Source organism: Ornithodoros turicata, chromosome 2, assembly GCF_037126465.1.
Source record: "Ornithodoros turicata isolate Travis chromosome 2, ASM3712646v1, whole genome shotgun sequence".
Classification (NCBI taxonomy): Eukaryota; Metazoa; Arthropoda; class Arachnida; order Ixodida; family Argasidae; genus Ornithodoros; species Ornithodoros turicata.
In genome coordinates, this window is record NC_088202.1 from 113,807,560 (window position 1) to 113,822,588 (window position 15,029).

Below are 15,029 nucleotides of genomic sequence, written 5' to 3' on the forward strand. Positions count from 1 at the left end.
TTCACGAACACCCGAGGCTGTAGCAAAGTCCAGGGAGGGCTGGAGTGCACTGGGAAAGGCTTATGCCGGGGGACGTAAGTGCGGCACGGCATAATAGCTTGATGGAACCTCGAAAAACTTCGTGTCGAAATAGCTCTTGGCAGCGGGTGCCGGCGAAATCTCGTTGTCAGTCGAACGTAATGGCGAAGCGATTCTACCATCCGTACACTCTAAATCCGACACCCGATATGTACCGCATGAAAGAGGACCCGCACCTGGGCCAGGCGGTACACATGAGGTGCAGTCCTCAACCAGCAGGTACAGTCCGCGACCACTGCGAAATTCAAACGGTACAAGGGCTCCGAGACCCATCCGTACGGGCTAGGTACCTTTTAAGCGCGATCTATAGCAGCTGTACCTCATGTGTACCGCGTGTTTCCGGCGCATGAGTACGAACGCCTTCTCACGATATCCATGCGCTGCAAAAATATTTCGTGTGATTCCGAATACCAGTCTATAAATTCCCTTATGCAGCAGTGTCGTAATGGATGAGCACTATCATTCTGTCAAAGAAGTGCAATAACTAGAACCCATGACCGTGAGGGATCGCATGTTTGGGAAGGATTCGTTTCTTGCAACCGCTGCAAATCAGTTTGTTTTGAAACGTCGGTGAGCGAGGACGAGTCTGCTCGGTCTTCGAAGAAATTCGTTCGACGCGTTCAAGATTGAAGTCATTTAAGGTGCGTATTATATCTCTGAAGTAATTATTCGTCTTCACGACGCATTTTCGTTCATCTTCGCTCTGATTCCCAGTGGTCCTGATCACCGGCAGGCTGGACACAAAGACTGAGGGACGGAGACAACGAACTTTGTGCTTCACGCACGAACGTTGATGCGTGAATTAGAGGAGCCGAGAGTGCATTTTACACCTGGATTACACAAGCAAGCAGGCATGTTTTTCAGGCAAGCTATTTCGGTTGTTGGATTTCTTTTACATTGTATTTTCTCCTAGGTTACGTCAAGCGATGTCGTAAATGGGTGAGTCAATCGTCTACTGTGGTTGGTGTTACGTTCTGCGGAAGAAACGGAAGTTGGGGAAGAACAGCTATCCAAAGGTGTGGAAGAGATAAAGAAGCGTGACCACAGAGCAGCTGCAGTGGTGAAGGAGAGACGCAGTGGTCATCGTTCATCCATATAACGTTGTGCCCCGTGCGTTCGGCGTTTGTGCATCATGACAATGCACGCTCGCGATGGACAAGCATCAACCCTGAAATGGATATAATTTTCGAATAAAGGTATTTGTTTGTTGTATTTATCGTGCAGCGTAGCTTCCTGGGGCTGTTAATATATCGTGGAGGGGAACCACCCCGACGGGTAGGCCTAAATCGCTGCGCGCTATCCGTTACATGTACCGCATGTGAGGGCGCATGTACCTCTTAATTTTAAGAGGTACATTTTTTAAAAAATGTACCTCTTGGCCAAGCGGTACTTAACCGTTACATATGCGTTACCTGATTTAGAGTGTAGCACTGGAAGTGGGGGCTGTCTCGCCTCGGCGCTAGCGTTACCTCTAAAATAGAAAAGTGGGACACAGAGCAAACCTGCCAGACACTGGCGACGCAGGTGCTTTCCATCTTATTACTTTCACTCATTTGACATACAAGCAGATATGTCTCACAAGCCTTTTCCATTTCAATTACTCTCATAAGCTAAAAATACCGTTCTTTTTTTTTTTAGAACTTCAGAACCAATCCCATTATGAGTCTATCCCCATCATATCATATGTTGTTCTGTGAATTTTCATGGCTTTCCTTCTAGCTATATTTGTGAAACACAAAGGGTGATGATGATGATGATGATGATGACGATTCCAGTAGTGATGAGGATGTCACGACTTCAAAAGTAAACACAATGTTGAGCTAAAATAGGGCATGAAGGTATAAAATAATCACTCTAAAACTACAAGAGATTAAGAATACTGATGTATTTTTAAAACAATTAAGTACTGCATTAACAGCAATATACCGCACTATACAGGGTGGTCCACCAACCATGATAGAAATTTATAGAAAAAAACGTAGGCCCCGGAGAGATATGCGGTCAAGCGACTTTTTTCTGCCAATAACTTTTGCCACATATTGGTAACATTTTTATTTCATTTCAATTGACGGAAAGTTAATTTTTTGAATTGAACTCCGAAATTTCCCAAGGCAGCCTAACGTTTTCTTTGCGGAAATGGATTCCCCGTGGTTATTTTACTCAGTATAGCACATAATCCCGCTCGTAATGCAATGACAATTGCCGAAATAAATTCGCCGAAAATCCGCGGAAATGAGCCCTTGGCTTCGCCTTTGTTTTTTTACGGCTTGTAGTTTGAGCTCAAAGCTGCGAAGAAAGGCGGTTACATTGACACGCCACACGAGGGGGGAAGGGTTACAAGCCTTCCCAAGCAGAACGATGTACTGAAAGTCGAGTGCAATAGGGGTGGACGGGTAGGTGGAAGGCCTTGAACAGACTCGTATAACTAAATAACGTTGATAAGACACATACCGTCCACCCCTATTGCACTCGACTTTCAGTACATTGTGCGGCTTGGGATTAGCCACGGAACAAACACGCGCGGTGAGTGCGGGAATCAGAGCCATCTTATCAGCAATGAGGTCACCCGATGGCTTGTAACCCTTTCGCCCCCTCGTGTGGCGTGTCAATGTAACCTCCTTTCTTCCCAGCTTTGCGCTCAGACTACGAGCCGTCAAAAAAGAGGCGGAGCGAAGGGCTCATTTCCACGGATTTTCGGTGAATTTATTTCGGCAATTGCCATTGCATTACGAGTGGGATTATGTGCTACACTGAGTAAAACGACCACGGGGAACACATCTCCGCAAAGAAAACGTTAGGCTGCCTTGGGAAATTTCGGAGTTCAATTCAAGAAATTAACTTTCCGTCAATTGAAATGAAATAAAAATGGTGCCAATATGTGGCAAAAGTTATTGGCAGAAAAAAAAAAAACCTTGACCGCATGTCTCTCCGGGGCCTACGTTTTTTACTATGAATTTCTATCATGGTTGGAGGACCACCCTGTATATGAGCCTACTTTTCGTTACACAATGAGCTGAAAAGCTGCAGTGACCGCGTTGACGATACTCTCATTTCCGATTTATCAATTTGCGATTTTACTGTTGAAGCAATCAATACTGATGGAGCCTACATAGCCATGGTTCTTTTTGTTCCATTTCCAATATTAAAAAAGTATATTGGAAAATATACTTTTTACTGCAAAATATATTGTAATTTCACCTCAAATGTACTGCCGATTTTCCTTTAAGTTTTTTTTGTTTTTTTTTGTTTTTTTGTTTTTCGTGGCGTAGGCGAAGCATTTCTGGAGAGTTGAAATTAATATAGCTGATACAAGTTGCCGAACGTCATCAAACGATTCACTCACATGAAGAACGTCAGACGATTAAGGAACTTCCTCAAACAACGAGAATATAAGAATATTGGTATGTGAGCCGCACCTGATGTAGAAATAATAATATTATTCGGGAGCCCAACAATCAGACTACAACAAGATCAGCAATGTTTTCTGCAGACGTGGTTTTTGGCGATACAAAGGAGATTAACTTTAAAGTGATTGGTTTTTAATTCCGTGTGACGTTCTGCTATGGAAAGGTTACATATTCTTCTGTGTGGGGGGGTAGGGTATATGTTTATTAAGTGCTTCATGACGGAGGTAACCCCTAACAGTGCTACGCTTCCCAAGGGTTGACTGTCCAGGATATAAACACTAAACATAGTGTTTCGTATAGCAAAACCACCGGTACGAGAAATTGTCGTCTGGTTGACAAAGTAGAACCGAAGGTGACTAACAGCGGTATTACCTTGTGAATAATCATATTGATGATGGTGTTGCTTCTCCGAGCGTCTTTTCTTTTGTAGTGCAATGCAGACTGTTTGAGTGCTGGACGCATTCTGACACTTTTCAACTTGTAATCCTGGTCAATGGCTTACAGACACTTTTCTTCCTCGTAAAGTCAGCAACCACTCCTCAACAAGGGAGTGTGCGTGACATTCCTAATTCCTGTGAGGCCTAAATACTTAAGCTTTGATGCAGTTCGCCAACAGCACCTACAAGAATGTCACCATGAAATGTGACGTCTAATCCTCTAGCTGATGTTGACCCTGTACTCCATATAATGAAGTCACTGTACTCCTTGCGAAGGGTTATGTAATCAGTAGGTATTGTTATGATTTTAATACTACGTAGCAGCTACTTAGTCATGACTCGTCGCTTAATATGGCATTTGCACCACTTGAGCGGAGCAAATTGAATAGACACAAGGAAAATTGAGCGCTGCACCGACAGCAAGCTGAGGGAATACGCGTACATATTTCGAACTGAATACCGTTCATGGTGGAAATTAACCAAGCTCATAGGCTAGCAGACGAACAAAGACAGTGCCTTCAACGTTAACTGAGGCCTTCATCTCCATAGTTTTCCCCATCATCACCATCATAATCATCATCCAACGCCTTGGAACATGAACGTGAAAGAAGGTCCTGGTTCACTGGCCTGCGACCAAGCATCTCCAAGTAACTGCGGGCTTTTCTACGTTTTCTGACAGACACAGAGTTTATGGATTTACTGCGATCATCATGTGATTTCCGGGGTCCGCGGGCCCACCGTTTTATTCCTGTCCATTTTTGTTCGTTTCATCCGTTATTTTATTCATTTTCTTTCGTTTTCCAGTTATGACAACAAGGTAGTCGGTCCTCTTCATAAGCGTCACGCTTTCTATTTTATTATTTTATCCCACCAAGCTGTGCCAACACTGACCAATTGAGACGAGGCAGTATTTTTCTGCGAGGTGTATTTTTCCTGCACGCTGGCGATTTCAAAGAACATAATACACCATCATTACATGCATTTTGCAGCGAAATGACTGAACGACAAGGGTATGCGTATAGCGGAGAAATAGCGGAAGTGTATTTATGTTATTTCTATTTGGCAGCGATAACGGTATCGAGTTACTTTTGAGTGGAGTAGCGAGTAGCGGCATTCTGTTACTTAGCGGGCGCGACACTGCGTCGGACTAATGCTCTTAAAATTAGTGAGTTTCAGTGCGCAGTACACTATCGCCGTTGCGTACGTAAGAGATAGCGTGGTGGTTCTGCGCACTGCGCGAAGTTCTCATTCTGATATGGGCGTGCGCAGAACCATCAACGTTATCCGTTACGTACACAAAGGCGATAGCGTACGATTTCTAAAACTCTCTACTGTCGAAGTCCAACCTGGATGAACGGGAGAAACACAGCTCAAACCAGCAATTAAGTTTACTAAACAGCAGTGTTGTGGCCGCTAATTAAGCAACGGAATACCACTACACTCAAAAGCAGCGCAATACTAGCCTCGCTGCAAATTCGAAAATGTAACGGGATACTCTACCGCTACCAAATAAAAGTAACGCAAATACATTTCCGCTATTTTCCTGGTACTTACCCTCGGCGTTCAGGCATATGTATCTAGCGATAGTGGGATACTAAAATTTCTCCAATTGGCCAACATGCAGGATAAAGTGCACTGCAAGCTGCAGTCAAGATAACTGATGTCATCTCCGACAAAACAATTAGATAGATGTAGAATAGGGTACCCCTGCGCTTTGAGGTCCCGAAGAAATAAGGTGTCGTCAGTGCGGAAGCCCAGAACCCGAACAGTATTATGCGCAATGCGCGCAGGGACGACTCCTTCTTTGCTCCTGACACAAAAGCTCATGGGTGCCCTATTTTGCAACTGCCTATTATGTGCATTTACGTCATCTTCTGCAACGCTATGTTCCACGAGAATAGTTTTGAGTTCGAAATATGCACAATTTCCGATCTTAAGCTTTTCCCCCTCCTTAGACTCACCGGGTTGATTTTGCTTGTGTCTACCTCTGCCAAATATATCACATCGCATATTGATTTCAAGACACGATGATATTCTTTTTTACTAGGGATTTACCAACTGTGGGTGCGAACATTACGATTTCTCTCGAGCATACAGCAGCAGACGAACGCAACGAATTGGATAAGTCTGAGATACTACAATATGATTGCATAATTTATTACATTCCGTGGAGCTTAAAGGGTCACTAAACAGCTCACCGAACATTTCCCAATTACTACGCCCCATGAAAGGACGTGGTTGACAATATCCAAACATTCCTTTCCTTGTGGCGAGCATATTTACCAATAAACAATGCCATTCAAAGAGCATAATCCGCGTACATATCTCCTTCCTTCTCGGAGAGCACCTACGTCACACGTCTCGCACGTATAGCAAAGCTGCATTTTAGTCACTGGAGGTGGGGGAGATTTCACTCATAGCCAATGACGGCCCCGTTGAGACAACTGCGGTGCGCGCGGGGAACCGGTTGTGGGGACATCACTGTGACCTCGCGGAGCAATATAGCGCTGAAGATATAATGCGCACATGACATGGAACATTGCGGACTTCTGGTACGGTTTGAACTGGCTATCTTGTGCCTTTCAAGTGGAGAGATGCTTAGAATTTACCTCACTTCCCGATATTACAATAAATCAATGTATATAGCCGAATATATAGTCTTGCATTTTGTCTGGTTAATAACGTGTGGCTATTGTCGGCAGGGCATCGTAGGGCAGGGCATGAGCTGGAAAGAGTTGCAGTGAATAGAGGCATTATTTACTTTTTGGTGCCCATCATTTTTGGAAAACGTTCACCACCGCGGGAACGTAGGACAACGCATTAACAGAAAGTGCACCTTGTATACCTGTTTAGTGCCCCTTTAAAGGGTTTGGGACACTCTCATAGATGTGGTTCATTATACCATGGACCCGTTGTACTGCATGTCAGAATACTGAGGGGAAAATAATTAGTCTTTTAATTCTTCTACATGTCGTACTTAGCCAGATGCAAGCCCTCGAACATACTAGCCAGCAGAGCACAGACGTCACAGAGCTCCGAGTTGCGTCCATTCCTACTGGGAGCCGTAAGCACGTGACTTCTCGTACGCTGCCTCACTGGCGGCGGCGGGAGCTGTGATGTCAGAGCCGCATGAGTTTCGGTATTCGCGGTGCTCATTTTCTCCGCTTCTATTACCTCTTCGCTGTGCAACTTAGAATGCAGGTTCACATCGATGCAAAGAACCGTCTTTTGCATTTATCTGGGACAACGTGGGCTGACCTGTCGCAACCCCTTTAACTTATGAGAGTAGTTAAAAATAAAGAAGGATTGCTTGATACGTCTGTCTGAATGCCAATAAAATAAAATAAATAGGCAGAAGAAAACTGTTCTGGTCGGTGTATCGCTTGTTTTTCCCTGGTGCTCTAAGTAGCGGTAGCGGAGAAAGAGGCCGCCGCTGACTGAATTTGTAGCGGAAATACTTTTTCGTCTAGCAATTGAAAATGCGGCGGGATCACTACTCCGCTACTGAAAAAAGTAGCGAACATGGTAGCGCCGCTAAGTACAACAATGCTAAACAAACAAACGACAGTGGCTACCAAATGGCGATTCCGCAGGCAAGAAGACCAGCTTGTCAACCCAACGTTTCCCACTTTAATTTATTTTAGTTTCCATAATTTACAATTACATATACAGTACATACTTTATCTGTAACATTTATATATTTTCTTTCTAAACTTTCTCTACAATGTCGAATACAACCGCCTCCGGCTTCGAGTACTCTGATACGTTTCCGGTGGTGTATCTCAGAAACCCATAACAGGACCTCTGGTTGACAAAGAATCGTTTTCTTCGAGCATGCATATTGTAAGGCTCTCCAAAGAATGATCACTGGGACGCCGCCCGGCCGTTTCTGCGACTTAGTCTTCTGCGGTACGCAACTTGATTGCTGCCCACACAGCATAACATATGACATTCCGCACTCGACTGATTTATCTCGTATAGACAATAGCAACGTATCCAATTGAGCGTTTCCTCGCAGAGAAGGTTGTGCTTCTTTGCTGTACTTGTGGAATAGCAAGCCGATACTCTGTTTGGCTGATATTTCAGTCTTTGTTTTTTAATGCGATAGCATTTTTTTTGGCTGCCTCATCGGAAATTCCTGTGATCTGCGCCGAAAACTCAACTCGGACGATAGATGGCGTCACGGGAACCGTGGGCGCAGAAGCGTTTATGGCACGGTATTCAACGGTACTGCTCTCCTTCTTCCCTATACATCTCTGCGTGCGGCGGGTCGCTTGTGGACCTGCTGACGCCTGCCTGCCGGCACCCCTCTGCGCGACTGTGAGACGAGGAGTGCCTAGTAAAGCATAGTACCGGGCGTGTCTGCTAGGTAACGTTACCATGAGGCAGCTGCGGGCATATGGGATGCTATGTTATACTACATCTTCCATGCGAGACTGCCAAGCCGGGAGAGCGACGTCTTGCTTCATCGTGGCATTGGTTTGCCGACATAAACAAATGGTCATTCTCGGACTCCCCATGCTCGTGGCCGTTGTCTACGCAGTAGGCTAGTATTGCAGTTGCTATACTGCAGTTGCAGTTGCTAGACTAGTCTATTGCAGTAAATCCAGTAAGGCAATAGTATTACTCTGGGATACGACTACTCACGGGTACGACAGGTCCTCCTGGCCGCAGCAAGAAAAAAAAACTTCAGTAGTCGCATGGCGTCCACGGGTCCTGCGCAGGAAGCTCGTTTATGGCCCCATAAAAGAATATGCAGGCGGAAGGTGCACGGCTGCCGTGTTGTGCCACCTTCAAACTCATTGGGGACCAACTGCAGCCTCGCGGTTCCTTCCCTTTCACATCGGGCGACTACATTGCGAAATGGTTATGTGTCCTACTTAAAGGAGTTCTGCATAGTCCGAGAAACACTGCTACTGTTACGTGCATCTTATGAAGTCCCCGAAGGAGAACGACTCTGCGAAGTTTCGTCGCATTTAGTGGACGCATATTTTAAAACCATTCCCAAGTATATAAAAACTCGCTGGCTCTCCGCTGTAGGCAACATGTTCTGTGAGGTCATCGCTCATGTTAGGAAGAGCGGAAGCTGTCCTTTTCGCGTCTTCGCATTCGGCCACCTCCGGCTATGGACCTTTTTCACAACGACCTATGCGCATGCGCATGACTTTGAGGCGCCGGATGGGGTTATCTCCGTCTTCACCAGATGGCGCCGTATGGGGACGACAGGAGTGGGGACCAGTGGGGAGACCGCACGAAAGGCGCCAGCTCGTCGGACCCACTCCGGACCTGTTTTTGGTCCTTTGTGCTACCCACGTGGATTTGTTTTGACGCGCTCCGAGCGTGGTTCGCTGGACAGCCGCTAGGATACGACGCGTATGTGAAAAAGGTCTATTTGGCTCCGCTGCGACTGCGACTGCAGGGCATTTCTCCTGCGAAATGGCCTTGCAGTCCGGCTGACGTTGACTGAAACCGGCTACCCCACTTCGGAAGGGCGCACACCGGGCGACTGGCATTGAGCCATGACGTCATGATACACACGAAAACGGCGCTTCTTTTGCATCGGCGAAACCGAATCGTTACACGCAGTTAATTCCCAGTGTTCTGCAACAACCACTAGAGAGCAATAGGCCAGCTATGAACTTTGAGGTCACGCAAACCTTATAGACCCAACATTAGAAAAGTTTTGGTCTGTCTGTGCAAAACTCCTTTAATGTATTTGCAACAGGACTAACACGCTGAAGTGCACGGATTATATGAAGTATTTCAGCACTGATCCGCCGTTACTACGCATATGCTACGTGTACACAACGAAGAAGAAAGAAACAAGATAGGCTTGAATAAAAAAAGTTACCCTCTAATTAGGGTCAGTGGAGTTTTCTTCACGCATACCACACAGCGCGTAACCCTCTTACATCATACTCATTGCAGCTCTGCTCCTACATTGGACTCATATCTGCAAACAACTACACGCGATTTAAAATGATCCTCGCATTTTCTTGGCAGTTCGACGATTGCTGTCGCTTTACTCGTCGTTTAGTCAGCAGGGAGACCGCCATTACTATTATTATTATTTTTTTTGAATGTCTTCTAATAAATATATCCCTCCCCTGCAGATTTCTGGGTATTTCAGATTTTAGGTATACTGGGGCAGCCAGCTCGACTTTGTCGTGACTTACGTCCCCAATTTTTATTTTCTTTATCATCATCGTCGTCACCATCATCATCATCATCATCATCATCACACTGTGCTCGTGTCTAATGTCATTCCCATGTTTTCAACATATTTTCTTCCACAGTCATCCATCATCAGAGCTAGTGCAGAACGCGACTGAGAGAGGATGTATCCCGCGGGTCCGTGTTAAATTTACGGAGCTTTTTGTTGTGTTTCTAAAGTTTAGTCCTGCATAGGTACGATAAAATTATTCATTGCCGGGCTCATATTACAAGCAGACTACTCATACTACAGCAGAGTGTAAGGCATGCGACTGTAAGACATGCGAAGACACGTTTGTTAAATGACACCGTCGTAGAAGTCACCTTGCAGGTCTGCCAAATGAGTACCTATATAGAGCCAAATGTATTTTTATTGAGTCTATAGAAACTGAATAGAAAATCAGCTCCTAATGTGATGCCTCCATAGAAAGTCAAAAGAATTTCTTATGAGTTTCCTAATTGTATTTCTAATGAGGAATATCAAAATATTCTCTATTGACTTCCAATTGAAATGCAAAGGTCATCCGTTCCGTCGCTTATACATCGCCTGACTAGTCCGACTTCATACTTGTCGATTACGCTATTTCTTTGCGATCCCATGAATAGATATACGCATGTGAAAACCAGTGATGGCCACTAACTACTTCTACAGTAGGTTAACTATAACTACTAACTACTTTGCAATTGAGTAGTTTAACTAGTAGTTCAACTACTTTTCAGGGGAGTAGTTAAAACTACTTCTTTAACTACTGCAATGTAGTTTAACTACATCTATAACCACTTAACGTTGTCCATCAACACCAATCCCTTGTAGTGTTCTTGGACACCTAAATATGAATCACAAACAATGATAAACTTTGTCTCAAACCATTGCTACGATCGTCAAATACAAAGCTTGCGGCGAAATTCTTTCTGTGCCTATGCGATAAACTAAGTTGCAGAATTATTTCGCAGCAAATGAGGCTTCACTAGACATGCATTAAAAGTGAAGATTTAGTACACACGCACGACACAATTACTCTGCACCTCCGTTCTCATCAAACAAGTAGCTCAAGGTAAAAGTCGGAAGCACAATCGTGCTGTAAAGCTTGCGGCAAAATCGGAAGTAGTTGGCGCCTTCAGTAACCTAACTACTGTAGTCAACTACTTAAAATAGTAGTTTAACTAGTAGTTGCCACTACATTTCTCCAAGTAGTTGATAACTACTTTTTAACTACAATCAGGTAGTTTAACTAGTAGTTTAACTACATGTAGTTAACTACTGGCCATCACTGGTGAAAACTAACGTTCCTACCGAGGAAAATTTCTATAAACACAGAGAGACAGATAAAATCTTACAACTTAGGTTTTTTGTGAGCGGTAATTGGTAATTTTGAGCAATAAACAATTGATTCTGTAGCCAAATGTGCCGTCCACAAGAGCACACTCGCTGGGCAGTTGTTTATATACTGTCAGAATGGGTTGCACATCACGCCTGCGATTAGCAAGCGTCATTGACGCAGTCAAAACTTGAAAGACACGGTCAATGTGCACTGCTTAGGAAAAGGGAAGGGGGAAAGGAACAGTTCTTCTTGTTGTGCATGACAACGCACTGCAATTAACTGCGATAATAAAATCAAAAATAGTTTTCAAACTGTTAATTTAAAATGAAACTGTGTTTAAAGACTCTTTATTCAAACTGAAAATATAAATATTTTAAACTATATTTTAATTGTTTTGGAGAGATACGAAAGATCCTACGCCCGATCCTAATCGGGCGGCTGCCATATGCGTGGCTGAATCAGTCCTCTCCGGCGCCATCTGTGGTTTTGTGTTTGGTAGGAGGGTAAAGCTGCCGTTAAATCAGCGTCAAACAGCGGAGGCTGCCATCTTGTGGAACCTGCCAGTTGCCAGACCTGCAAACCCAAGTTCGCCCGTTACGGCGGCACAAAACGCCGCTGTTGTCTTTTTGTAATGGTTGCTTAAACAAACGAATTTATTGAAAAATGATGCAGTAAACTCGCAAAAATTAGTAATAACTAACCCATGTTGCCTTTAACATTCTTAGTGATTGTTGTATCGCTCGCGTTGTAATGTATGCACAAGCTAGAACGGCACTTTCGGTTTCGTGGTTGCGGGTTTTGGCGTGCTGCATATCTATCATATGCAGGCACATCTGGAACTAGATGTTGAGCCAAAACCTTCCTGAAATGTTTTTGATATATTTGCAAAGGAGGGGGAGGATGGAACGTCAAACACTCCGGGTAAAACCTAATTGATAAATGCAGACGTCCAAAGATCACGAAATGTGACCACACCTCGATGGCATAACCCTGATGTAAAGTCTCCATGGACCAGAGGGGAAAGCATAGCAAAAAAAGAAAAACAGAAGACATCTACCAAAATGTTACAGATCAATGACATGATGCTTCCTCTTTTCCTCTATCGTGATTACTCAAGCAGCTCATTTCTAAGGTACAACAGTGACGAACTCTCACAGCACACTGGTTAGTAGCCTGCTCTCTTCCTGCACCAAAACGGGTAGCCTACACTAAGCGTATATTGGTATGATGGTTGACCACAGTGGGAACAGCATACTTCTGCTTATGGAAAGCAATCTCAATATAGCTTATCCCTCCTTACTGGAGAAAATGTTCTTCACTGTGATGAGCATGGACTCTTAAACCCGTACCTTTTATTGTAACTTTTAGAAACATGTAACCTCTATTTAGACGTAGATTTCGAGATTTATTATAGGTTACACCACTGTAACGTATATTTAGGGGTTAAAAGCGACCGAAATCATGTCTCTACAGCAGCAACAGAAGTTACATCTCGGAAAAAACAAAACAGCTTGTTGTAACCTATAAATGTACCCTTTACTCCGACACTGTAACTTCTAAGCAAAAGCTCCAACGACTATTTCTTTGTTAGGTTCTTGTCGTTTGTTTTTCTTCTGTTTTGCAGCATAATGCCGCGTTTCAGCCTCCCATTCGAGACGACAGGTGCAAATCTACGTGCACGCTTTGATTTGATATCTGTTTCAGCGTCATCTGCGTCGACAACATATTATCACTGCTGTATCAACACGGATTGTAAGCTTGCAGTCTGGCATACTCTTAGCAAGTTTCTTTCTACAGGGTGGAAAACCATTCCAATGCTGCAACCACCAAGATTTCCGCATTTCCGACAGTTTCGATTTCGCTGAGTAGCCGAGCCTGATCTAGCCACACTGAGAGCGGTTTCCTTGGAATGCTCAACATGCGTCCGTTGACACCACGACCTACTAGATTATAACGACCATGTCATAATCAGCAACTCCTATGAGGAGACGTCCGCACGATCCGCTAGGGGCGCTACTCATCCGCACGCCACGATTGGACGATGGAAATTTGAATTATGAACGTGCAGAAGCGTATGCATGACTACCGTAGCAGACGACAGCGATAGCTCCTATGAAAACCACTGATCTCTATAGTATAGGCTGGATCGCGCATAGGGTGCTCCACAGCGTGGTCACCGGCCGCAATATTGGTGGGCCCAACGCATTCTGTCGTCTGCATTTAGTTCAAGCGTGGCTGCCCGAATTTTTTAAAATTTCCTTTAAACTAAAGGGCATGTCATGCCAGTTTAAACCGCAGTAAATACCCCAAATCAAATCGCTTCCTATTGTTTCCTATGGGAGCAGCCGGCGCCAGTGAGCCTTCCAACATGGCTGCCCGAATGCACGCCTCTCCCCCACGAGCCCGTCTCCCATGCGCGATCCAGCCTTTATACATAGAGATCAGTGATGAACACGCGTAGAATGATGATGATAATCAACCTGAGAATGAAACGTCTGTGGAATATCCACCGCTTGTACAGAAATACTAAGGTAAGCTGAAATATAAAGTATTGTAGAAGTTGAGGAAGCAATAACTGGGACGATGAGTAGCGCCACCGCTACCTTCCAAAAATGCGGCGCTCGGAAGGGGTGCCTACGACATGGTCATTATAATCAGTAGGTCGTGGTTGACACGCAATCTGTTTCCATCGATGGTTTTGCTCGTCAACGTTCCTCGCGTTTATCATAGCGTCGCCAGGAACAACGGGAGCGTGAGATGTCGCTACCAAACAAGGATATTTTCGGTGTTGTGAGGGGAAGGTGTAGTGAGTGCGAAGATTGCAAGGAATACATAACCGAAAACGAACGTCATCCACTGCAGCTCTGGTTCACACAGCTTCATACACTGGGTGAGTGTACATTTTATGCTATGTACGTGCATTATTTTGATAGCAAGAGCTGTTAGCGCATGTTTGTTGTGATTATCACAAGCGTTCTGCGGTCCTGCATATGAACGGTACTTACGCTTGCTACTTTTCTGCACTTACTTGGTCGCCAAGTCAATACACCGGCGTGCATTTTGCGAGCTGCGGATATATTCATCGATATCGCAGCTTCCTACTTGTTGTATTCTTACGATGTTCTAAGACGCAGTCGCGGAGCGAACGCCTTCCCGCATTTATGATGTTCTCTCAGCGTACCTTGGGCTTGCTACGGATGTAATTCAGCAAAACATTCTTTCGTCCACGTTGCTGCTCAATGCGGATGGAGCTCTGCATTGTTCCAAATAGAGGTACACAACGCAACAAGTTTTATCATATTGATGATGATGATAATTAGGGGTTTCATGGCGCAGCGACAACCAGTTTTATCTCCTCCTCTTCCTCGTCTCTCCCGGCTGGCTGCATTAATTCCGTGTCTTGTCGACACCGGTATGGTCGCTCTAATAAAAGTAATCTCTCTTCCCAGTGTTACAACGTTGAAGACGACGAATACGTTGGGGGAACTGGGGCGAGCCGTAACACGCTAGCAAGCAGTAACCGCTCGAAAAGAAGAGGACACAAGTTGCAGCGTAGGCCGCGACTTTTCGTT

General features: G+C 44.7%; 1 long non-coding RNA gene across 1 annotated transcript; it reads right to left on the bottom strand.

Annotated features, from left to right (window-relative positions):
• Positions 1–11,788: 11,788 nt before the first annotated feature.
• Positions 11,789–14,778, bottom strand: LOC135383959 (uncharacterized). The gene is made up of 2 exons (XR_010420181.1): positions 14,639–14,778; positions 11,789–12,030 (listed from the first exon to the last, which is right to left on the bottom strand). It is a non-coding gene; the product is annotated as an uncharacterized LOC135383959 (long non-coding RNA).
• Between the last annotated feature and the right edge of the window lie 251 nt (positions 14,779–15,029).